General features: G+C 46.7%; 1 protein-coding gene across 1 annotated transcript in view; it reads right to left on the reverse strand.

Moving 5' to 3' along the window:
• CDH7 (cadherin 7) overlaps nucleotides 1-5,639 on the reverse strand; it is a 114,839-nt gene extending 109,200 nt beyond the window's left edge. The window contains exon 1 of the mRNA XM_035126025.3: nucleotides 5,220-5,639. The gene's annotated coding sequence lies outside the window, so the exon portion shown is untranslated. The remainder of the gene's footprint in view (nucleotides 1-5,219) is intronic.
• Nucleotides 5,640-26,435: the final 20,796 nt, after the last annotated feature.

A 26,435-nucleotide genomic window follows, 5' to 3' on the forward strand; every position in this document is an offset into this window, starting at 1 on the left:
TAAAATATAGTGGCAAAAAAAGTTTCACTTATTATTTTTTTTTGCACCTGATCTCAAGTACATGGAAATAAGCCTCACTATGAAACCTATTTCCAAGTAAACAGATTTTTAAGATTCCAGCCGTAATATATGGAACATAATGCCCGTATACAGTGACTCCAAACACAGTTACGGTACATGGAAGTTACAAGGACTTACTTCCAAGAAACTGCCTTTAGCACTGAGCTGTGCTTCACAGTGTTCATATGAGCAGTCATTATAAACAGTTAACTATAGCAAGCGGCCATAGATTTAGACAAGATGCATAAGATTTTCCTCACCTTTAAAAATACTAATTATTATATTTGACTACAAATACGATCAGCACCATGATAGCAATAATTGCAATTCTAATCCAGTTAGCTGAGATGTCACGAATAAGTGAGCTTAACAGTGTTTATTAACATGGGCAGCATTTATATCGCAATTAAACTTTTGGGAAGTGGCATGTTCTTTTCCCTCCCTTACCTGACCTTTAGGCACAAATTAATCATTTCCATATACATCACAAATCCCACTTCACCCCAAATCTCGATCTGCCATTTTTGGGGAAGACTGATCTTCTGCACGAGGCTTTGCCCAATCAGTATTTTTCTCCTCTATTCCTGACCTCCACACAACAGGACTGCCAATACATTCCTGTTATAGCTTACAGACCCATAGAAAGGCAGCTGCGCTAAGAACTTTCCATATCTTATCCATGTCATCCACAGGGCAAGCGTTCTCCATTGCAAGGTCATGTGCAGCCTTTTAATGCCCTCAATGCTTCTTTCACATCTATTTCCCATTTTCTTAATGGCTTTAGCTTCTCAGCATTATCACACCGCCCAGTTGTTAACCCTGATTCTTACTTTCCTTGCAAACAACCCTGATATGGAGCACAGACAATGGCAAGTGGAAAATTATACCCCATCTAGGTCAACAGTTCAAGAGTTATCCCTTCATCTTCACACCACTCTGCAGTCTTTCAATCAAGTAATGCTCTGTGTGTTGTGATAATTCCACCATTGACTGCTACCCCCAGAGTCTGAACTATGACCCCTTGAATACTTGTGGAAGCAGAAGGTCTGCCCCATGATAGCTGATCAGCTATAGCTACAGCATTTACAATTTGTCATTCCGTTTCACAAACCCAAAGGGAAAACCAAATTGCTTTTGGAACAACATCTAAGTCCGCCTCCTGTGGGCTTTCAAGCATAACTGCACACTCCTCTCCAACCTTAAAAGAGAAATGTTCAATTTTTCAGGCATGTTCAATGCACCTTTGCTTCATGGACCCTAACCAGGTGTGGAGGGAGTGGAATCTAGGTAGCTACAGCATACACCACAATTATAACTAGATTGTGATCCATATTACAACTGCTGACCCAGATGTTCTCAAAGATAGAAGTTGTCTTATTGGGAGAAGTATAGGAGGGTTCCCTTAATGAGACAGCTCTCTGAAGCTAAACCTGGCTTGATTAGATGCATTCAGTTCCCTGTATTAACTATTAAACTTGGCTAAATAGTCACAAAGGAGTGAAAACATATGGCGTGCTTCCTGGCATCTACATCCAAGGAGCATGCACCGGTCCAAATATACGGCCCTGCTACATCGGACTAAGTCCCGGTTCTTCAAACTCACAAGAAAGGACTTGAGAAGTTTGCAAAACAAAGAAAAGGCATACTTCTGGGTATGGCATGGTTTTCTGTAAGGACTATATACAAAACAAAAACAAAAACAAAAAAACAGTGATCATGACTCTTTATACAACACTCAAGAAACAGGACTAAAGTGCATGAAGCTTTTACAACTTTTTAAGATGTGTGTTTGAATTTTACAACATGAAGTTGAGTAACCCAACCCATTTTCCTAAGGTTTTTTTTTCAAATGAGCCTTTTATATTGAAATGAGCACATTATTCCAGTCAAATTCCCCTAATTTTCTTTCTTTCTTATTCTGAAGATAAGTGGAGAGGGAAATCATTTCCAAGGTGAAAAAGAAAAAGCCATTCCATCATTTGGAACACTTTATCCAATGATAGCCTACTAAAGTGTTGCCTGCTTCAAGACACACACACAGGACGTTTGAGCTCTTCTATCATGCTTCCATTTGTCTTCCACTGAGGACAAATTTTCAAGAATTCCCCCAAATGTGCATTGGGGAAAAAGGGAGGACAGTCTGTTTTACTGTGCTATTTCTAAAGCTAAAGCAGAGATGCAGGAATCAAATCCAGCATTCAACTCTGCCTTTGTTTTCATTTCCTTGTCAAGATTAAGACATCTCCATATACAGAAGGGATTACTTTGTGGCAGCTCCCTCCCTGCAAAGCCACTATGTTCCCAGAGGAGGCACTCCTGTATTGCTGCTTATAGCTGCACATTCACACCACCTATCTTTATGCACCCCTTCTCAGCAAGGCTCATCTGATGCCTTACTGTCATGAGAAAGCAGAAGATAAGTCTGGGAAGGAAGCACAAATGGTACCTCATCAGCTAAAGCAAATGAAGATGGTTGAGAAGAAAATGTCACTGCAATATCTGGTTGTGAGATAGACAATGGATTCTTGCTTCATCCTAGGCTGTGCTAAGAGTTTCTCAACTCCAGATCACTTAAAAGTTGAAAATAAGCAACTTCCATTAACTACTTACATTTCTGAATACTTTGGGATTAAAAAAAAATCTTCTTCACTCAAAGGATGTTGACTCAGGATGAAATAAACATGGGTTTCTATAGGAATAGCAAATATGCCCTGCCCAGCGGCTGACTTTTCTAAAGGTTAAACACATGCATGCACCAAAGACCTAGGGTGCTGGTTTAAGGCACTGAAAACAAGACATCAAAATGGGGACCATGCTTCTTAGGAAAAATGGCCAACTCTAGGATGTCTTGCAGTTCTACAGATGCTCTGCAGTTACTCTCTTACACACAAGGAAAGCAGAGCACTGTGATTCTATCAGCACAGGGAGACTTAAAGAGTGCCATTGTTAACACCACCACCCCTGACCTATAAGCAGTACTTAATTAGTTATAATCTTTCACTTTGTGAAAGGTACTATGTCCTCCAATTAACCCTGAAGACCTTAAAAGTTTTTGCAGAAAGATGATCACTATTAAACACTGGATGGTGCTGTGTCCCTCGCCCCCTTATCTCAACCAGCTTAAGCCTTCCATGTGTAATTCTAGCAAAGCCTGAAAACTTTTGGTATTCGCATAGGAATATCCTTACTGGTTCAGATCATCATCCATACATCTCCATGTCCTGCTTCTGTGTCTAATCTCAAGTATTTTCTGTTCATAGGAAACCTTTATCAGCTTATTTTAATGCGAAACAAAACATTGATCAATTAAGCTCCATTTCTGTCAGCTGAATTTATTTACTTATTTGAAATGTTGCTACTCTTTATGAACAGCACAAGCCATACACATTGTACTCCCTCGGGTACTCACACCTTGTGGTGCTTTAAAAGTTAGACTTGGGGGGTTTTGAACTGAAGACAAAGCTCATTTTCAGTCACAGATTTCGAAGGTAAATCATGACAGCACAGCAGGGAAATACTTTTAAAGAAAGCTATAGTTATTTTTTTGCTAAACACCCTGAGTACTGGCATGCCAGTTATTATCTATCGTTGCTGGTATTTATATATCTGCAGCTTTAAAATTCATATTCTGACTGCCAGAAAACAACCAGACCCCTCAATACCATTTCCTACCACTGACCCGTCAGGATATCTAGCACTCACACAAAATCTCAGAATCCAAATGTCAACAGAAAAACTAGGTTGTTGTCCTTTTTTTTTTTTTGCAAAAGATGAACATATCTGACTTTCACTAAAAGGCATGAATGGAAAGGACACCTAAATTCATCTACCATCAAAATTAGCACAATATAGTCAGAGGGGTGCCTACAGTAGCCTATATATCATTACCAAGAGGTGTTTTGGTTGTAATTGATGGTGGTTGGCTGCTTGTGTCATCCTAGCAAGGTATAATTATATACAACAAAGCCTTAATAATTTTATTTTCCAAAAGAAAGAAGAGAGGGGGAGAGAAAGGACAATACGTCCTGTTGGAGGAAACCATGAAGTCATGAGTGTCATTTCAAGTCTGCTTTGACTCCAAGCGCTTTCTATCCAACAGGGCTATTCTTCCCAACAACTGAAAAGGATTAAAGTATCAAGGATTCCATTTGCGGAATCAAAAAAGCTTCACCAAGCACAGTCTCTCTCTCTCTCCCCCCCCCTTCCTTAAACCCATCCCTAACAAAAGTCATCCTGAAGGCAACAGGGACTCACCTGACATCACAGAAGGAAGACCTGAGCATTAGACAAAATGTCCATTTTACTTCAGCAGGACGTCTGATCAGCTAGGCAAGCAGGGCAAAAAGCCAAATCTACTTTACAAAAAAAAGAGGAAAAGAAGGGGGGAGGGGATACACGCACGCACATGCAAACGATGGAGGTCAGCAGGAGCCAGTCACACACCGCAGAGCGAACCTCACTAACTGCATGCTAATTAAAAACACGCTCTCACTTCCACCTTTGCAAAAACTGCGAAACATCCCGGCTTCCAAAGGATGGAGACGGCAGAGGCACGCGCGGAGATCTGCCTGCATCACTAGCCTTCCAGTCCACAGCATCAGTACCAGCAGCAGGCAGTAGGACAAGCGCAAGGCGGTAGCAGTTTAGCTCTCCAGCAAATTGCATAAGGAGGGGGGGGGAGAAGCTTTGCCCCCTCCCTTGCTTCCTTTTGCAAGAGTAGCTGCCTTCGTCCCTGCTGCCTACGTAATCTACCTCCTGAGCCATTCTCGAGCAGTTTTCTTTCTAAAGGTCCTTGTGGGGAGTTTGTTCCCCGCGATAATATCTTGCTATATGTGGCATCGACCGGTGGGAGGGCGAGGGGAAGAGGCAGCAGAAGTCCGCTCCGGGTACCTTTTGCAAGCTCGGCGAAATCGAGCATCTCTCCCGGAGAAGCCTCTTCGCCCAGGCAGCGTCTTTGCCACCAGCGAGCGACGCGATCGGCGAGGCAAACTTCGGGACGCAATCCTCATGCCCGCCCGTCTAGCCGCAGAGCGGCAGCTGACTTTGCCCCGGGACTCGGGAGAAAGGCTTTGCGAAGGAGGAAAATGCGAAGAGGGAGGGGAAGGGGGGGAAATTAACCCACCGCTTTCCCTGCAATTGCTCTCACGTTGCAGCCTTACCTGCTTTATCCCCGCGCGTCTCTCTCGCTTCTCAACCGCCGAGCCAGAAGCCTTTAATCCAAGCGGGCCGGCGCCAGAGCGGCGAAGTCCTGGCCGCCTCTTCTCGACCATGTGCCCGGGCTCCGCTCGAGAACTTGCTTCGCCTAGGCGAGCGGCTTAGCTTCGGGCGGACGCCGACACAGGGGGTTCCCTCCCCGCCAATCGGAGCCTGCCGAGAGGCCGCGAGAGCCAATGAGCGGCGAGGGGGGTGCTCCTGCGGCGCCGGGCCCCGCCCCGCCCTGCCCAATTGGCGCCGTCCGCCCGAGCGCGGCGGTTCAGCGGCGAGAGCCCCGTTTTCCCGGCCGATCGCGAGCGCCGCGCGCCTTGCCTTCGCCCGCTCGCTTGGAGAGGAGAGGCGGCCGCGCTTCCTGCGCCTCGACTGGCGATGGAGAGAGGAAAGAGATCCAAGGAGAGAGTCCCCGGGATGCGAGGGGCGAGCGGCTGCAGTGCAAGTCGATCCATCCCGGGATCCGTTTTAGGGAGCCCATCTGGAAGGAAAGAGATCCAAGGAGACGGCTCTAGACCGGGAAGCGAGCTCCCGGGATCAGCCTTCTTCATTAGGCAGAGGGAGGCCTCGAGGTCTCGCCTTCCTTAGTTTATTATCATGGCATCCTTGCATTTCTATTGCTGCCCCGTGGGATGAAAGGGGGTATATCAATTTAATTAATTAATAAAATACTTTCAGGGACGGGGAAATGATTTGGCTAGCCTGGAGTACTATATGCATTGACTTTTTCAGGGGACAGAGGCCCGAGGGGCAGCTGCCCCCACCCTTCAAATCAAGTAAATAAATTAAAAAAAAATACTTAACTACTTAAAAGCAGAACTTGCAGAAAGATTTGGGCAGATTTTTCTGAGCACTTGGGGGGGGGGTCAATAGAAAGTAATTTAAAGCAACTGTTGTTGAGACATTTCATTCCAAATCTGCTAGACAGAGCCAGACAGAAGATGATGACAGGTGAGTGTCCTTGCCCCCCTCCCAACATAAATCCTGGCCGTATCCATGGACAGAGGTGAGTGATGAGGATGATGGATATCCCACCATTCCTCCCAAGGAACTCATGGTTCTCCCTCTCCATATGGTATCCTCACAACAAACCTGTGAGGTAAGTAACTGACCACAGGTCAAGCAGGGAGCTTCATAACCTAATGGGGAGGCCCAATGCGCTAACCGCTGCATAGCACGTACCCTGCCTTGGGCAGCAGAGCATCTCAAGCTGACCTTCAACACCCATCCTCCTTACCAAAAGACAGAGAGGGTGAGCAAGGAAGCTAGGGCTAATTGCAGAGTTTGGTGTTGTGGGGCAAGTGCCCTTGACCCAGCCATGCACACAATACAGTAATGGCAACAGGGCCTGCTGCTCAGGCTCAGCTGCTGTTCCCATGCCGAGGAAGCCAGGCAAGTGTGTAGGGTTTTCACTTGTGGAAGTCCATCAGCCGTAAGGCCTGAGTCTCTCCATACTGTGCTGACGGGGCTCCTGCCGTGGTCCATTTGCTTATCCTCTCTCTAGGGCAGGCATCCCCAAACTGCGGCCCTCCAGATGTTTTGGCCTACAACTCCCATGATCCCTAGCTCCTAGGACCAGTGGTCAGGGATGATGGGAATTGTAGTCCAAAACATCTGGAGGGCCAAAGTTTGGGGATGCCTGGTCTAGGGTGTCCACACAGGCCTCATATCCACTCCCACAGCACCCAAAGGAAAAGAGGAGACTTACCAGGAAGGAGAACTCGTTTCACTCAGATATTCTGCTTCTTCTGCGGGTAGCAGTGGTCAGGATTGGACCTGCACCTCCCTACTGTGCCATACAGAGAAAAAGATAAATGAGGCAGACTGACACCACATATATAATTCACTTTCAATGCACATTAACAGCACATGACTTCCTCCAAAGAATGATGAGAATGTAGCTCTTTGAAGGGGGAAACCTACAGTTCCCAGGATTCTTTGTTGGAAAATCATGTGCTTTGAAGGTGTGTTGGATATGCTTTGAAATTGGATGGAGTGGATCTCTGGCCAGCCCTGGGCCCACTCCTACCAGCCACCATCACTTGTCTAATCCTACCATGTGCTAAGAGAAAGGTGCTGGAGGCACTATGTTTCTGAAGGCCACTTGTTGGGAATCCCAGGTGAGGATAGAGTGCTGCTCTATCGGGTTCTGTTTACAGCCATCCAAGAAGCATCTGACTGGTCGTGGGGAACAAAATTCTGGAATAGATGGACCCATTGCCTGATCCAGCTGCACTCTTGTGGGACCAGTTGCCCAGGAATAGGCACCGATCCTGCAAGCCACCTCTTGCTTGCCTATACTCTCTCTGTGGGTGGTGCGGCAAAGGGGTCAGGCCCAGCCCAGCCCTCAGAGCTGCACTGCTGCATCACCAAGAAAGAAAGCATAGGTGAGGGCTTGCTGCTCGCTTCCACACCTTCACTCTCTTTAGGTGCCCTGTTGATGGATAAATGGACACATGGCCCAACTGCACTGCCTATAGGGAAAAGGCAGAGGCAGAAGCAGCTACTTCCTTGAGCTTACATTCTCACATGAAGTCCTGGGGCATAGCAGGGAAGCCCCAGTCCTTTCCATCGTACCTCTAGAAGTAAGGTGTGACATGATAAGAGATGGGAGGAGGCAGCTGCAACCACCGCTCACTTGCTCACTTTTGTGGGCAGGGGAGCAGAAGCTGCCTTATGCCACCTGCCCTCCAAACAAACACACAGAGGACCCTAACCTTTCTGGAGGCTATTGGGCCTCAGCAGGAGCTGGTCAGCACCAGTGGGCTTTCCTGAGATGCTGGGGTGGGAACAGCTGCTCCACAGTACGGAATGGCCAGGAGGTTTTCTGGATCTTTTTCTTGTAGAATTTATTTTTTAAAGCAACCACCCTTTTCTTTTTCTCCTTTACTGTCATTTAGTCCTCCCTCCAAAAGAATAAATCCAGATGGATCCAAAGCAATAGCAGAGAGTGGGTTTCCTCTGACAGAGAGGGAAAGGGACTGCAGCTAATCTGCCTCCCGGGGCTTGAAAGTGTGTTGAGACCAAAGCAGAGCGTGAGAAAAGGTGCAAATCTCTGTGAGAGATATATAAATATTTATATTAGAAGCAACACTCCTTTGAGATGACACAGAATGGCAAAGTCGCACAACTAATCAGAATTTAAGGCTGGCCCTTTCTGCCTCTGCTTCTATTTTCCTTTGCAAAGAGAGTCTGAGGGTCTTCCCTTAACACCCATCCCCCCAAATCCACTCTTGGCATCCATATTCTTCTTTATGGTGGTGGAAGAAGGACAAATGGATTAGCACCTGGGAGGAGAACCACATTCTACTGTGGGCAAACTTGGGGGGGGGCACGTGCTAGTAGTGGTAGCCCAGGAGCAAAAGTGAGTCGAGCGGTGGATCTGTCTCTTACCTTTCATTCAGTAGGCTACATTTCAGCCACTCGGAAGTCAGATGTCTTGCAAACGCATCTTTCCATCCTTCATCCAAGCAAGCAAGAGGCATTATCACAGCTGGGGAAAACAACCCAGCCAAGGCAAAAGTACTCAGGGAGGGTGCAGAACAATTCTGGTGGGGAGCACAGCTGGGGGAGAACCAGTGTGGCCTTTGAAGGAGGTGTGGCCAGGGCTGGATGTAGAGGCTTGGAGGGCTGCATTTGGACCCTGGACTTAAGGTTCCCTGTCCCGGTTTAGCAGCTAGTAAAACGTAGAGATGATGGCATCAGGTTTGGGCCATCAGCCTATGAGAATCTGTGAGCCCTTTGTTTTACGTAGATGTTGAATCTGCAAACAAAAAGGGGGGGGTGAACTTAGATTTTACTATGGCTGGTGCCAAGATTAAATTCTCCTCAAAGATTACTATTATTTGTTTATTCTTAATATCTCCTGTCCTTAAGAAACATGCACCACAACCATGGAAATCTCATCGAAATAAACCTGGGCCTGCACTGCCTTTTGATTTGCCTTTTAAGCACATTAGCCTTTTCTTCAAAGCTTCTGCATACTTTCAAAGAGCAAAGCTGTTATGTAGATTTCTAATTAAATGTAGTTCTTTAATTCAAAGCACATTGTGAACTGTGGCAACAGTGATAACAAAATATCTCAAGAATAAAGCAATTTCCTTCTTTTAAGAATGAAGAAAGGGTAGGGCGTTGTGTCTGTGTGTTTCTGTGTGTGCGCTTCCTAATCACTCAGAAAATCAAATATCATGTCAGTCTCAAATTGCGTAGCTTTTGAAACATGAAATACAAACACTGGTATTTCTGTAAGGGTGGAAATCAAAGAGCAGCTTTATCATGATCTCTACCATATCTCCTAACCCCTTTTTGAGGTTTTGCATCTTTGATTAGGGTTTATGAGCAGAGACCAAAAGCACAACATTCTAGCACTATGAATTCAAGGACACGTGTGTGTGTTTTTAAGAGGCAAGTAGAAGAAATCTCTCATCTCAAACCTGTGCCTCCAAGGCCATGGATGCATTATAATAGAATGCATTCAACCACAAAAAGCCTGTGACATCCTTGTGCATGCCTATGTAATTAACCATAGGAGCTAATTCTGTTCTTCATGTGTTTTTGTGTGTATGTGTTAAGAAAAGTGGAATCGCAGGCGACCCATTAAAGAGCAAGGCTGAAGGACTAAGAAGTTTTCTGAGCAAAGGAATGCTGTCGTTTATGATGAGCTCAGACTTGCTTTATTTATTAATTAAAGGCATTCCTGTGCCACCTTTCAGGGCAGCTTGCAAGCCTGACTGAAACAATGCAAGGCTCGGGAGAGAGTTTCTGTGATATGAGGTCACCACCAAAATGACCTGGTCTCTAGGGCTTGTCTGTCTTGGGGACCAATTGATATGGGTGCAGGTGGTCCTTCAGATCATCTGATCCCAAACCATTTATGAGTTTACTGGTAAACAAAAAACCCTCAGCACTTTAAAGGAAACCCCAAAACAAATAGGCAAACCACCTGATTAGGACAGCATCGGTTCCATTGAATATCTAGCCCCCTTGAGCATTTGAAGCTGCATTCTGTGTCAGCAGAAGTTTCCAAACTATCTTTACACTGGGCTTATCCACTCTTCCGCTTGTCCTATGCCTGGAAAGCACAGGTCTGAGTGGTATTGTGTTTGCCCCACAGCTTTCCCCTGGGAAACATGCACTCTACCGCTGAATCAGAGCAAACAGCCGAGGAAAACCTGGTTGCCATTTGGTCCGATTTAGTAGTGAGGCAAATGGAGGTGTGGGCAAACCCAAACAGTGTGATGCAGAGCATATTGCAGTAGTCTGGTCCGAATGGAACAGATGCAACTGAGGAATCTTCTCTTATTCATATTTGGATAATGGCACATAACATTAAGAGTACTTTCCATTGTCCAAAGCTCTTCAGATACGTTTTGCCAGTACAATCATATAAAGCAAGTAAGTGCCATTATACTTCCCATTCCAGCCTTGATCACAGGTTGCAGTGCCTTATGAGGCATGATTTTAATCAGTACCTTTTCTGCACACATTTAGCCACTGCCATACACCTGCTCTAATGGCGTAGTCTCAGCCTCTATATCTGGCACTTTAGCTCACAAAGGAGCATGTAGGATTCAAGGGGCAGGCTTTTCATCCCTCAGACATCCTCACGCCAATACTACTGAGCTGTTTCTGCTCAAGCAATCTGTCACATTTCCTGTGTGACTAGGCAGAGGGATAACATAAGGCGAAGATTGTTAACACATAGATTGCGGTGATCAAATGCACTGAACTGACATTGCTAGCCCCTAAAAATAAGCATTGAGTGAACATTCCCTGGGAGGTAGCAACTGCCATCATTTTTGATGGACACCCTAGGGAAGTAGCTTTTGCAATTTGATCTGTGAATCTACATATTAGATACAGTATCAAAAAGAGAGAGGCAACATTGTAAGAAGTAGAAGCATTTCCCAGTGCAATCTTCTTTTATGTCCTGCAAATAAAATCACGCAGAAAATTGTCTTGGTAAATATTTGGTATGGCCACTAGCGCCAGATAAAATTGCTTCGTGCCAGATCAAAACTATAGACCATCAGATGGTCAACCAGAGTGTAAATGTTTATCTTATGAAGTATAATGCTGAGCTCAGAAATAACAAAATGTATACTTTTTAAGAAATGTACATTTGGCACTTTCTGAACTTCCCAGCAACTCTTTACATATGTTGTCCCGCACAGGGAGAATGAGCAAGGTTTGCCTAAAATGGCCTGGTGGACATCTGAATCTCAGTGGGCCTACTTAGGCCCATGTACAGGAAACTCCCCACTACTGCTCTAAATATTGTGGACTGCAACTCGCATCTTCCCTGACCATTGGCTTTGCTGAATGAGGCTGAGGGGAGTTCGAATTCAACAACGGATGGAGGGCCACAGGGCCACAATCCCTTGTGAATGGGGTATTATTACATTCGAAGCCACAACATTGCCTTTCTGGAAGGATATGTTCTCAGGAAGTCTGACAACATCAAGTCCGCTATGTGGGGTGCATCTGCATCAGCACAACCTTCCTCTGCCCCAGCTACAACAAAACATGTCTCTCCCATATTGGTCTCTGGAAGTTTCAACAGTTTCAACAGTTTGACTTTGCCCCCAAAGGCACACTCCTCCATTGTCTTCTGAGATGGATGCCAACAACAGAGCCCCAATCCCTCGTGAATAGGATATTATTACAATCTAAGCCATAACATTGCTTTTCTGGAATAGGAAGGATACATTCTCAGGAAGTTTATCTTTCGATCTGCCAGATACTCCATCAGAAGGATAGCAGGCATAGTGTTCCATACTTTGCATAAGCATGACAGACATATAACTAGCTCTAAGCGCGCGCACACAAACCCAACTCCCTTACTACAGCATTATGTGGAAGCCAAACTCTAAGGGTGTGACTTGAATATATGACCTTCTGTCTGAGAAAGGAGAATGCTTTCTGTCACAGTGGCCGGAGTGGACTACTTCAGAGTAACGACGCTACGCAGCTCTGCATTTTATTCTTTTATTGGTGCTGCGTATTTACAGTGCTCAAGTCATTGCTATTTACACGGAGCGATGTTGTCAGTCGGTTTCAGAACCTCCTAATGGCTTTTGGCGCGTCTTTCTCCAACACAAAAGCTTTGGCAGACCCATCCTCTTGCCCCTCCTCTTCCTGCGTAATTCTGGAGTTGGGGGGGATGGGTCTTCCCCCCTTACTTGCCCCTTCCTGTCCCACCTGGGACCCTGGCTCCTCTACCTTGCCTGAGCCTCGGACACGACTTCCTGCTTCCCCACTGGAATCGGAACTCTCCCTGCTTTCCCCTTTGCTCGGGGACGGGCTTGAACTCAGGAGGGGAGGGACTTCGCGATATCCCCTGTCCCTCACATCCACCCCCCTCCCAAGCTCTCCTTCACCCCTCCCCAGGCCCCCCCCATGTGTCGGTGACGACTGGAATCCTAAAAACTCGGTGCTCTCCGAGCCCGTTGGTGTGAACACCTCCCCCCAGTCCTGCGCGCCCCCCCCTTCCGCCTGGGAGGACGGGAATCCCAAAAAGTCCGTGGCGTCAGAGCTGGTGGGGGTAAAAATGTTTTGCCAATCTGCTCCTTCCTCTGACTGGGTGGATCTTGGCGACACCCATACCTCATCCTCTGGTTCCTCAAACTCCGCTTCCCAGCGCCATGGTGAGCTGTTCTCCCGTGCCTCCTCCTCCTCCCCCTCCCTTTCCATGTGCCAGGGCTTGGGTCTGTGGGGGAAGAGGGCGTGAAATTCTTCCACCAAGAATTCCTCCTGTATCTGAGTGGCGGGAACCCATTCATTCTGGGACGGTGGAGCATCCTCCCATGCCATGAGGTACTCCAGGCCCCCCACCCCCCACCTTGAATCCAGGATGGCCGTGGCCTCATTGAGTTGCTCCCTGCTTTCCCTCTCCCCCCCTCCCTCGGGGGTTTGTTCGCTGTCTCTGAGCCTGCTGCTTTCCCTGTACGGCGACAGCAGCGATCTATGAAACACTGGATGCACCCTCATGTCCTCTGGCAGTGCCAGCCTGTATGCCACCGGGTTGACCTGTTGCGTGACCGTGAAGGGGCCCAGCCATTTGGGTGCCAGCTTTTTGCACCTCCCTCTGGTGGGAAGGCCCTCCGAGGACAACCACACCTTGTCCCCCACCCTGATGACCTCCCCTTGTCGCCTGTGGCGATCTGCCCCCTTTTTGTACGCTTCCTTGGCCCTCTCCAAGTGTTCTCTGAGCTGCTGGTGCACCGTCTCCAGTTCCTCTGCCCAATCCTCAGCCTGTGGGCCCTCCTCCTCCTCCTCCCTCTCCCTCTCTGGGAAAGATCTGAGGTCGCGCCCGTAATTGGCCTTAAAGGGCGACACCCCTGTGGAGACGTGCACTGCATTGTTGTAGGCAAATTCTGCTAGTGGCAAGCGATCCACCCAGTCCGTTTGCCGCTGGCTGACGTAGCATCGCAGGTACTGCTGCAGAATGGCGTTGACCCTCTCCGCTTGTCCGTTGGTCTGCGGGTGTCTAGCCGTCGACAAGCTGACCTCCACCTGCAGGAGGTTCATGAGCCGCCGCCAGAACCTGGAAACAAATTGGCGGCCACGATCCGAAATAACCCTTAAAGGTAATCCATGCAGTCTGAAAATGTGATCAACAAACAGTTTGGCTGTCTCTTCTGCCGAGACTGCCCTGGCACACGGTATAAAGTGACACATTTTGGACATGAGGTCCACCACCACCAACACTGCAGTCTTACCCCTGGACGAAGGCAGATCTGTGATGAAGTCCATGGACACCACTTCCCACGGCCTGTGTGGTGTGGCTAAGGGCTCCAGCAACCCTGGTGGCGCTGCTCTGACCACCTTCGCCCGCTGGCAGGTGGTACAGCCCCTTACATAGTCTCGAACATCTTCCCTCACCCCTGGCCACCAGAAGTGTCTCATGACTAGGTGAGTGGTCTTGTCCCTTCCAAAATGCCCCGCTGTAGGGTTGTCGTGCATCTGCTTGAGGACCGTACGTCGAAGCTGGGTGGTGGGTAGGTACAGCGCACCCTTGTAGAAAAGCAGGCCTCTGCGTTCTGCAAAGTCTTTTGCCTGCTCCCTCCCCCCTCTCAGTTCTCTGAAGATGCGGTTGGCAAATTCATCCGCTGCCGTCAGTGCTGTGAGTTCTGCCTCGCTCACCACTGCTGCTCCGCAGGACCATGCCGACGGGGGGAAAATGTGCCTTGGGGCTGGTGGCGCCTCCTCCTCCATGTACTCTGGCTTGCGGGAGAGGGCATCCGCCCTGACATTCTGCTCTCCTGGGATGTAGTGTATGGAGAAGTTGAAGTTCGAGAAGAACTCCGCCCACCGTATCTGCCGCTGGTTGAGCACCCTGGCAGTTCTCCAGAACTCCAGGTTCTTGTGGTCTGTGCACACCTGGATGGGGTGCTTGGCGCCCACCAGGAAGTGTCTCCAGTGCTGGAACGCCGCGTGGATCGCAAGAAGTTCCCGATCAAAAACTGTGTAGTTTCGCTCGGGCTGGGTCAACTTCCTGGAGAAGAAGGCACAGGGTCTCCACTCTCTGTTGGCGTCCAGTTGCAACAAAATGGCGCCCACAGCCTTATCAGAAGCATCTGTTTCAATGCGTAGGGGCGCGTCCTGAACCACGTGGAACAGGTTCTGGTCTGAGGCGAACACCCTCTTGAGGCTTTCGAACGCTGCTTGCGCCTCTGGTGTCCACCTGAACTTCTGCTTGCCTCTCAGGCAGTCAGTGATGGGAGCCGTAACTCGAGAGAAGTTCTTGATGAACTTCCTGTAGAAGTTGGCAAAGCCTAGTAGGCGTTGGGCATCTTTGCGCGTCCTGGGGCTGTGCCAGTCCAGGATGGTCTGCACCTTGTCCTTGTCCATTGCCAGCCCCTTGTCTGACAGCTTGTAGCCCAGGAAGTCCACCTCCTTGGTGTGAAACTTGCACTTCTCCAGCTTCACATACAGGTGGTTCTCCTTCAGGCGCTGTAACACCTCCCTGACGTCCTTCACGTGCTGCACTGGGTCGTTGGAGTAAATAAGGATGTCATCCAGAAAGACCAAGCATTTCCTGAAGAGTAGGGACCCCAGGACGTGGTGCATGAAGGCCTGGAAGCATGCTGAGCCCCCTTGCAACCCGAAGGGCATCACCAGATATTCAAAAGAGCCCAGAGGCGTGAACATCGTGGTTTTCCACTCATCGCCTTCCCGGATCCTGATCAAGTTGTACGCCCCCCTCAGGTCTAGCTTGGTGAAAATCTTGCCTCTGCGTGCCGCTGTCAGGAGATCATCCACTCTGGGCATGGGGAAAGCCACTGGCTCTGTCACCGAATTCAGCCGTCTAAAATCCACCACAAGACGGCGCTGTTGCGTGTCTTTCTTGTCCACCCAGAAGACCGGGCTGCCCCCTGCTGCCTTGCTTTCTCTGATGAACCCCCGCTTGAGGTTCTTGTCGATAAAAGCGCGCAGATCCTCCAGTTCCTGGTCTGACATGGCGTACAGCTTGGCTGGGGGTATAGTTGCCCCAGGCACCAGGTTGATCTGGCAGTCAAAAGGCCTGTGTGGGGGCAGGTGGTCGGACTCCGCTTCACTGAAGACCTCCTGCAGGTCCCAGTATGGTTTGGGTATCGCCTCACCCCCTTTGACGTGCATGGTGGCCACCGTGGCTATCGGAGGCCCCTCCCCTGGTTGGTGCTGCATGCAATGTTCCAGGCAAAAGTCCGATCCAAAAGTGATGCATCTCTGATGCCAACTTATGGAGGGGTCGTGGCGCGCCAGCCAGCTCATGCCCAAAACGATTGGGGGGTCTGAGATGGTGGTGACGTTGAATGCCAGTGTCTCTGAGTGCCTTCCAACCGTCATTCTCATGGGGGGGGTTTGATGAGTGATGGCCCCTCCCAGCAGCTCTCTGCCGTCAATGGTTGCCACGTGCAGAGGAAAATCCAGCTGCAGAAGCTGGATCTGGTGCTCTTCTGCAAAGTTTCTCGAGAAGAAGTTGGCTGAGGCACCACTGTCAATTAGGGCGAGGACCGTCAATGGATAGCCATTTGGGAGCGTGAGCGTCACTTCTAGAACCACTCCTGCTCTGGGAGGGGTGGGCTGGCTCTGCTCCTCTCTGTGCGGGTGGGTGGGCTGGGGCTGTTGTCTGCTGACTGTGCCTGGCTGCCGCCCCTTGTCTCCTGCAGCCAGGCTTTCCCGTTTCCCTGCTGTGGTGCTGCGTCAGTGGGGGAGGGCACCACCGTTCCCGCCTTTCCTTGCCACTCCCTGCGATGTGGGCAGTCTCTGACGAGATGCTGGGGGGAGTTGCAGAGAAAGCAATTCCCACCCCTTCCCTCCTTGCGTCTTGGCGCCGCTGGGGTTTGAAAAGCCCGCGCGCGCGCGCTATCAATCTGCATGGGTTCCTGGTCCTGACTGGCCCCAGGCGTGGCTTGAAAGGGTTGTTGAGGGAGTGGCTTCTCCTGCGACCGTGGGAACCAAGCCCGCTTTGCGCGCGTTGCTTGCTTGTCGCTCCATCTGGATTCCTGCCTCACCCCCACCGCCAGAGCCGCTTTGCTCAGTTGATCCATATTACTGGGCTTTGGACCTCTCGAGAGCTCATCCTTCACCTCCTCATGCAACCCCAAGTAAAACGCCGCTTGCATCGGGGCAGACTCCAGATCCCACCCCAATCTGTGCACCAGCATGGTGAATTTCGCCCAATACGCGCGAACTGTCATATTTCCTTGGCGTAAATTATGAAGTTCCTCCTTAGTCTGGTCCATATGACTATCGGACGAATACATCGTTTTCAAACCTTCTAGAAATAGTTTGACATTCTTCATGCAAGGATTCCTTGTTGCAATTAACGGTCTTAGCCACTCCCTGGCCGCCCCTGTAAGGTGCTCCACAATAAACGCTACTCTGTGCTCATCATCAGGGAACTCATCGTGGTGCAGCTCAAGAGCATACACAATCTCAGTCTCAAAGCCCTGAAACTCCTTCGGGTCTCCATTGAACTTGCTTACTAGGGTCCCGGCTCTCCTTCCTGGCAGCACTTGGACTTGGGGTGCCCCTCCCGCCTTGTTTTTCTCTGCATCCAGCGTGTTTTGGAGGTCTACCGCCACCGCCCTTAAATGCTGCTCTTTTTCCTGGAGCTCTCTCACCTGTTCCGCAAGTTGTAGCCGGTCGTCCTGGACCTTCTTAGTCTCCTCTTTAGCTGCCTTCAATTCTCCCTGCGCCTGCAGCGACAGCTGTTGCAGTTCTAGCTGGGCTTGCTCAGCGATCTGCCGCCACTTCTCCGCCTCTGACACGCTCATCCCGGCAACTCCAAAGTAGCCCAAAAATGATTAGGAGGTTGCTGTCACAGTGGCCGGAGTGGACTACTTCAGAGTAACGACGCTACGCAGCTCTGCATTTTATTCTTTTATTGGTGCTGCGTATTTACAGTGCTCAAGTCATTGCTATTTACACGGAGCGATGTTGTCAGTCGGTTTCAGAACCTCCTAATGGCTTTTGGCGCGTCTTTCTCCAACACAAAAGCTTTGGCAGACCCATCCTCTTGCCCCTCCTCTTCCTGCGTAATTCTGGAGTTGGGGGGGATGGGTCTTCCCCCCTTACTTGCCCCTTCCTGTCCCACCTGGGACCCTGGCTCCTCTACCTTGCCTGAGCCTCGGACACGACTTCCTGCTTCCCCACTGGAATCGGAACTCTCCCTGCTTTCCCCTTTGCTCGGGGACGGGCTTGAACTCAGGAGGGGAGGGACTTCGCGATATCCCCTGTCCCTCACACTTTCTATTTCCATAAGCATCCTGATATAACTATAAATCAAACACTGATCCACATGCTCTGACTCTCTTCAATCTACACTTATTTCTTTCATTCACATTTCTCAAAAGAGCAGAAAACACCTGTCAAGAAAAGATGGAAAACTTTCTAGCAACAAAGAACTCAACTTAATTGCCATTCATTGTCTATTATATAGTTCTATAGTGGAATTCACTTTACTGTTTCCTTTTCCCACTTCTCCATTAATTCATTAAGCCTTGGATATTCATGTGCAGCTACAACAAAATGTTTTATCATTGATTTATTAGTAGGAAGACGACTACATGAATGTCTCTCACACATGCTCTCTCTCTCTCTCTCTCTCTCTCTCTCTCTCTCTCTCTCTCTCTCTCTCTCTCTCTCTCTCTCTCTCTCTTGCTGTATATCATGCAATCTTTAATCATATAGATGTTGTTGGACTACAACTATCAGCCCCATGGTCAATGGTCAGGGATGATGGAAGTTGTAGTCCAACAATATGTCGAGGCACCACATTTGCTGTCCTTAGTCTAACACAATATTATAAGTGCAGCCTTTTGTGCATTCATAGCTGTCCGGTGAAGTAAATGAAGAAGCGCCATCTGCTCAGCATGAAGAAGACAGGATTGTGCAAATTTCACATGTATAAATGGTTAGTGCAAGCATATGCAGATTCAGAAGATACATGCTAGTTGTGTTGTAGACTAGGCTAGATTATTCTGACTGTCATTTCCAGGTAGAATATATGCCATTGTGGTATTTGACATATCACAATATGTTGTTTATATTACTTGTTGGTTTCTACATTAGAGTTGGTTTCTACATTTCGAATCCCTGCAATGGGGTGAGCTCCCGTTGCTCGGTCCCAGCTCCTGCCAACCCAGCAGTTCGAAAGCATGTCAAAGTGCAAATAGATAAATAGGGATCGCTCCGGCGGGAAGGTAAACGGCGTTTCCGTGCGCTGCTCTGGTTTGCCAGAAGCAGCTTTGTCATACTGGCCACATGACCCGGAAGCTGTCTGCGGACAAACGCCGGCTCCCTCAGCCTATAGAGCGAGATGAGCGCCGCAACCCCAGAGTCGGACACGACTGGACCTGATGGTCAGGGGGCCCTTTACCTTTACATTAGAGCCACATTCACGTCATACATATAAAGCGCTATGATATCACTTTAAACAGTCATGGCTTCCCCTAGATAATTATGGGAGCAGTAGCTTGTTAAGGACGCTGAGCGTTGTTAGGAGACCCCTATACCTCTCCCATAGGTTCAATTCCAAGAGTTCCACATTTAGTGAGATTATTAAACCACTCTGGGATTTTGGCAAGGTTCTCAAACCAGACAACCAAAGCATTTTAATCAAAATGTCTCCTTTAAAAAACATTTAACACATCTGTACAACAAATCCATCCCTATATATATTATGCTGTTATCATTCTATTTCCCCTGAAAATGCACAACTGTCCTTTTTTCAAATTTGTAGGAGTAAAGAAAAACAAAGGTCAAATAAAGGAATGGAAAGTGCTAACTGGACCTTGCCTGAGGCATTGAAATGTTGTACGGACAAACTAGCATATGCTCTGTGATATATAAGTCTCATCGTCTCACTGTAGGAGGAAGACTAGGCAATTCCAGCTTACTGTGGGGTAGCAGATCTCTTGTAGACAAAATAGTAAAGGTCACCTGTGTATGGAGAACCTTTAAGAAAGTACTGACTTTGATTCATTGTCTAAGAAATAGTAAAGACTACTTCTTGTACTTTGGGGCTAAATGTGGGTAGCAATGCATAACTGGGTCACTGCCTAGAGAAGCTTATTGTCAGTCATGAGGACTGTAGCCATTTATGAAAGTTCCCTAGTAGTTGTGGTAGGAAATGAGGAGCACAGATGAACTCCAGGGGTTGGTGGAGGGATAATGCTGGCAAATAAAACATCCATGGAATGTGCCCACCAAATAAACAAGCTTCTTTCATTATGTTGATATACTTTCCCTCAGAGGAAATATTTACTTCCATCTCATTTACAGCTCTTTTTGTGTTCAGGCACCACTGCTTCTGTCCATCTCATAAAAAACCACTTGCCCACATCCTTTAGGGAGCAATACTATACATGTATATGTATGTTTATCTGTGTATATTATATATGTTTGTGTGTATAGTGTGTGTGTGTGTGTGTGTGTGTGTGTGTGTGTGTGTGTGTGTGTAGCTGTTGTAAAGCAAGTGTGTATGTTAAGCCAGTGTAAAATCACACCCGAGCCAAACTCTGCTCAGCAGGGCTACTGCTAGCTGAACCAGCCTTAGTCTGGAAGGTAGAAAACAAGCCTTAAAAATAGTGCTTGAGTTGCAATGCTTCTTTTGCTGGCTTAATTTTCACCAGGTTGCCAGGTCCCATGACCATGCTCAACAAGTTTAGGATCCAGGCTTAGAACCCCCTCTCTAGGCCCATCCCAACAGGCTTAGAACCCCTTCTCTAGGCCCTGTTAGGATTTTGTGTACCCAATGCTGGGTAGTGTGATTGGTATAAATCACATGAGTCATCTTAGAAGAGTGTAGAAATGGAAGACTGTCTTATCTCTTCCGTCTGAGAGTATTATTGGATTGTACTTTCACTTCTGCAGTGTATGTTTTAGGTCTTGTTCTGCCTGAGCTGGAGAACACAGACGTGCTTATCAATCCTCTGTATTGTAAATAAAACATAGTTTAGACCTACGGATGTTTCCTTCTTCTTGCTGTGACATGCCAGAATAACTGTGTGCACTTTTCCAAGGAGGAGTGCCGCAGAGAGGCACTCTGGAGTGAAGGAGAATGCCATTCCAGAGATGTGCCTTCCCGGATATGCTCAGAGGTACTGGAGGTCTGCTGTCCCTCCCAGGAGCACATTCCGACAGGCCCACCCCACCAGAACCCAGTGTCACATGCATACATTTGTTATTGGCTGTCCTGCTATTCATGATGAGCCAACAAGATTCTGCCCTTCCAGCTCTACACTCTTTTGTAAATAGTTAAAACAAATGTTCTGTATGCCTCCAGTGGCTTTTCACTCCCTTAATGCCTACCACAAAAGTAGAATTTACCACTAGTAGAGAACAAGCTGTTCCTGTTGCCGTGTGGATAGCTCCTACTTGGTGTTCCAGCCTGCCAGCTATGCCCATCTCCAGGTTACTCCATTCTATTCTCTTTTCCACCCAACTTTCCTTTTTTCCTCCCAACAGTCAGTGTTCTATGACTACTAAACATGCTCAATCCACAGTAGTCAATTCCTGGTGTTCTTCCCTCTCTCTCCCCTTAGTTTTTCTTCCTCAGGTTTTATTTATCTGCTTGTACTTCTGCACACTTTGGTGTTTCTCTGAATCTGAGAATACTTTTTTTCCCTTGTGCATGGATGGTGCTGCTTTGGCTACATAAACATCAGCTGCACTTGCAGACAAAAATACAAATGACCTATATGATGCTATTACTCTAAGGACCATGGCACAAAAGGTAAATAACATGTGTGAAATCTTCAATATCTGCACATTTATACTTGTATAGGATGAATATCCTCCTGTTTATTTAAAACTCTATCTTGCCTTGCCCCTACCCCATCTTTGCCGCTAATCTGTGTCGGCCCATTTCCTTATTATTTTTCTCTCTATTTGAGAGGGGTGGCCACATTTAATTTATCTACAAAATGGTGGGATGGATATAAGAATGGTTTCGTGTACGGTATAGAATTTACTTCTCAGTCCTAAGGCCAACAATAGAATAGGTGTTTTTCTGAGCTGAAGATGCCTGCAGGAGGATAATATACCCACCAGTTACTCAGCTGCTTCATCTGTCATTTTTATGAAGGCATGTCATGGATGGACTGAGCAAAATTGCCTGTGAAAAGTGATGCAGGGAAGGGAGCAGCTCACCCCCTTCTCTCTCTGAGTTAGATAAAATTAGTGCTCATTTCATTTTCTTGTTTTGGAAAGTGCGAGATGGAATGGAGTGGGGGGGGGAGGGGGATAGTTGTCAAGGAATTGGAGAAGGAACTTGTCTAAACAACAAGCACAAATAATAATAAAACAATAAGTTGTAAAGCTCACAGTACAAGTGTTACAACAGTGCTGCCACTCCTGAGCTATGATTAGCCAACTCAAATTAATGAGAAAATTAAAAAGTAACAGATGTGAGCCCCATGTTAAGCATAAATTTCTTCACACTTATTATTAAGTGTGTTTCAGATTAGGGCTGTCAAGCATCCTTTCACCGAGAGAATAAAAGCAAAAGGAGGCAGATTTAACAGTTTCTGCAGTGTTATAGAGGCCACTTGGACTTTGTAATTGGCTAAAGATTTCTTTCTGGACAATTTTGCCACAAACGGGAGGGAAATGGCAAAGGAAGGGGGACTCCCCCCCCTCTTATTTTCCTCATCAAAAGAATTCTGATAGACCCTCCATAAAAAAGAACCAACTGTGTGTGTTGGGAAACATGTCTTAACACTTCTCTCTTGAAGCCTCCCCCCCCCTCTTTTCTCATGCGTGTCAGTACTTTCTGAAAAGATATTGTCCTCTGCCAAGGCACAACTGAAAGGCAACAGATGTTGCTAAGATTGTCTTCTGTCCTGTTTCATTCCTAAAAAAAGAAAACGAGAGAAAGAGAGGCGAAAACCTTGCTTTAAATCACTGGAGCATTTTGTACCTCGGCAAATCTGTTTGCACATGCTCCAGTGGCCTAGTAGAAAAGGCTGAGTCTTTTCACATTCAGCCCGAGGTCAGTCTTAATGCTCTGCTCACTGGTCCACGCTCCTTTCACATGGAGCAGCTGCCTCTGATTGCTAGAACAAATTGAGGTGATTCAGGCCACCAGCGGCGCCGGCGTGCAACTTCTATTCCTCCAAAAAGAAGGGAAGGCCTTAGAACAGGACCAACTGGGGTTACCCACAATAAACCGTAGGATTAGATTTGATACACTCAAAATTAAGACATTCTCCTGTTGAAAAGTAGGCCATAATGACTTAAACTACAAGACAGTTACATGGAAGGGAGTGGTGCTTAAACATTTATTAAGTTACACCAAATTATTTCATGTGTGAATATATTTAATTAAAAGGAGGTAAGGAGGGGAGAGCTTGAGAATATGCTGAGCTGCAAATGGCAAAAGATACTGCAGAGTTTCTTGTTGGCACACGTTAAAATGTGTGTCTGGTTGCTGCTGCTGTTTTCTCCTTTTACAGCATCTTTAGAATACTTGTTTGTTTGTGATTCCTCTTTTGTGATTCCTCATTTCTGGTTCCCAATTTTGTTTTTCAAAAAAGTGACAAACCGCCAGCTCACGTTGTTTTATCAGCTTGCTTAGTGCTCAGAAGAAACACACCGCCAAATTGCTATATAAAGGAGATGCAGCATTTGACAAACATTGGAAATTTGGTGTGTTGACTTCCTTTTCAAACTTTTTTTATTTATTTACAGGTTAACATTCAGTCAGAGCTAAAATTGCATGGTGCACTTCAGGAGGCCAAAATGTAAGCCCTTGCAATTGAACTGGTGTGTAGCAAAGCTTCCGCAGATGATTGTAGTCAGATGGCATTCCTCAAATCCTGCCATGTCTGTCCCTGCTACAAATCAGCCCAGCAAATCTGTGAAGTGAGACCAGACATAACAGATTAATTAACACATCAATGGGCCACTGCTCCTCTCTAAAATGGCAACAGGGTATAGGAGGCCCTGGAGTCTGAACAGATATACAACAGAAAGAACTGTTCTCCTCCCTATTTTTGGCACTGAAGACAGTGTGCTCCTATATACTCCACAACAGCAGAAAGCAGCCACTGGAGTCATAACATTAACACACACACTCAAACACATCTTCTATCGTTCCACCGGTACAGCCAGGGCTAGAATTTACGGCCACAGTCCATGCACAGGGCAGCCGATGATGGGGCCCCATATCCTAATCCTGGTTATGATCTGCCACATCTTAATTTGCTCATCCCAGTGGATGTAGGTTTAGGATTGTGCTGTTAGTTTCATACTACCCAATGAATTGGGGCTTGGTAAAAATCTTGAGTGTTCTGTGATTAATTTAAAAGGAGTTTGCCTTATTATAATATTGAAATAAGTTGGTTTCACCCACATGGTGAAACTCCACCTTGGCTGAATTCAGTTAGAAATTTGACCTTGATTATACCACTTCACCCCTAGCATTTTTTCTGTTTCAGGTGTGGAGAGGGGGAATATTAGAAAACTGATGACTCAAGACTGTTCTTTGAGTAAACAGCAATTGACCTATCCTTCTGAAATTGAATCAGGAATTTTGTAAGTGAATTCAAGAGATGATTTTTTTTGGGGGGGGGGGAGGGAAATTGTCAGATTTATTCCAGTAGCATTTTACAAGTTAAATCAATGAGGCCACACCACTTTGCAGTGCAATAGATACTGAATCAATACAACTACACTACTTAGTAGCAAATTAGAAGGTCAAAACTACAATACACAGCACAGATAACGAATACAAAACCTGTATAGAGTATATAAAGTGCCTAAAACGATTGTAACAGAGGAGTATCTATTGCATATGCTAGAAATTAAGTTTCTAAAATAAATACCTCAATTATTTTAAAACTGGCAAAGACTTGTATTTGAATAATGATATGTTGCTTTTTTTAGAACTGTGTTACATTGTCTGATTCCTGGCTTATAAATAGTTATTCTAAACACGGACAAATTTCCCAGAAGTTGCTAAGTACATTTGCTGGGAAAAAGGCCAGTGTGGGCCTGTGTTTCTCCTAACCACATGCCCCTCAACACAGAGTTTTGTGTGCATTCTGGTGCTTATGTGTGAATCATAAGAAGATAAGGTGAGCCTCCTGGAGTAGGCCAATGGCCCCATCTAGTCCAGCATCCTGTTCTCAAAGCAACCAACCAGATGCCTGCGGGAAGCCTGCTATCTGGACCTGAACACAACAGCTTAAAGTTACACCACATCTAAAACCTGTTCAGGGGTGGGGCTGCTGCTGCTGCTCTGCCTATGCCTGCGCAGAGGGAAAGCAAGGCTTTAAAATAGTGTTGTATGCCAGCTTGCCAGATCACGTGACAGAGTTGAATGGGCTTAGGATCCAGCCTGGATCCCCACTCTCTGGTCCTGGCCCACCCCAAGAATGCCCCTTTCTGAGGACTTACAATGGCCTCAGCTCAGCCAGCTGAGACCCAGCTATGCTGGGATGAGCAAACTATGCTGCCATGTCTTTGGCTGAGCCAAGGTTTGGGACTTAACACCAGCTGAACAAGAGATCTACTGCATCATAAGGTGCCCATCCCAGCAGATCTTGCCATAGAATTGCCTCCCTCAAGTGTATTCATAGCATTATGAAGCAACCCGGACAGTCACTTTTATGCTTTCTGCCTTTTGTAGGCAAGAAGTCTTATTTTTATAGCTTTCTTAATTAAATTTCTTTATATTTTAGTCCCCCCCCCAGTTTCTTTTTGGGTGTCCTGTGATTCTCCTGGACTTGATTTTTCATGCATACCTCCTTTTTGTTGCCCTGCAAGGAATGGATAAGCCTTAATATGTAGGACCAGAACACAGCATGAATTGCGTAGCACGCCAATGCTTTGACAGCTGTCACAAGGGAATAAAGGTTCACCACACTGTGGGCTTTTGAGAGTTATTGACACATGAGGAAAAACGAGGGATTCTCAAGAACAAGAGACAGGCAACCTTGTAATGCTCACCAGAAGGACTATAATGAGACAACAATGCCTAACACAATAATGTGAAAATGTTAAGCTAGTTTAATGACTGTCAAGAGTTTTAGCCTCTTTACTTTTGTAGTCCTGAAGCTTTATTTGTATTTGTATTATTTGTATTTTCATATACAATGAAGAAATAAAAAATCATCATCATCATCAGCAGCAACAACACATTGCACTAGTGCGTTCATATTAGTTTAGTACTAGTGGTAAAGTGAAACATAAAACATAATGGGTTTGTTCTAAATTCAGACATTAAATATCTGTCCCCTCTTCTTTGCATCAACAATACACAGTGCCTTCAGTTTACAGGTTCCTTGTGATCACAGTTAACTCCTGAACAGATCATTTTAGATAGAGGTGAAGAGAACCCTAAAAGTAGAACCCTGGCAAGTGACATCACAGTAGTTCAGCCAATGGTTAGTACAATCTCACAGATGGATAAATAAACATACCCAGCAGATGGAATACATGAGTACCACATTTTTATTTGGGTTAAGTGTTATACTTGGCTGAAACAACTTGGATGAAGTAGCTTTGTGACTGCTTTATAGAATGATCAAAAATGCTAAAATGACTGCATTCTTTTTATCAATGTGCAATGAGTTATAATCATGTACTGGTGTATATCTACATTTACATCTATGCATCGTATTCAGCTAAAACTACAATCCTAATCGCATTTATTTGGGAACACGTCCCATTGAATT

Source organism: Zootoca vivipara, chromosome 8 (genome assembly GCF_965207765.1).
Source record: "Zootoca vivipara chromosome 8, rZooViv2.hap1.1, whole genome shotgun sequence".
NCBI lineage: Eukaryota > Metazoa > Chordata > Lepidosauria > Squamata > Lacertidae > Zootoca > Zootoca vivipara.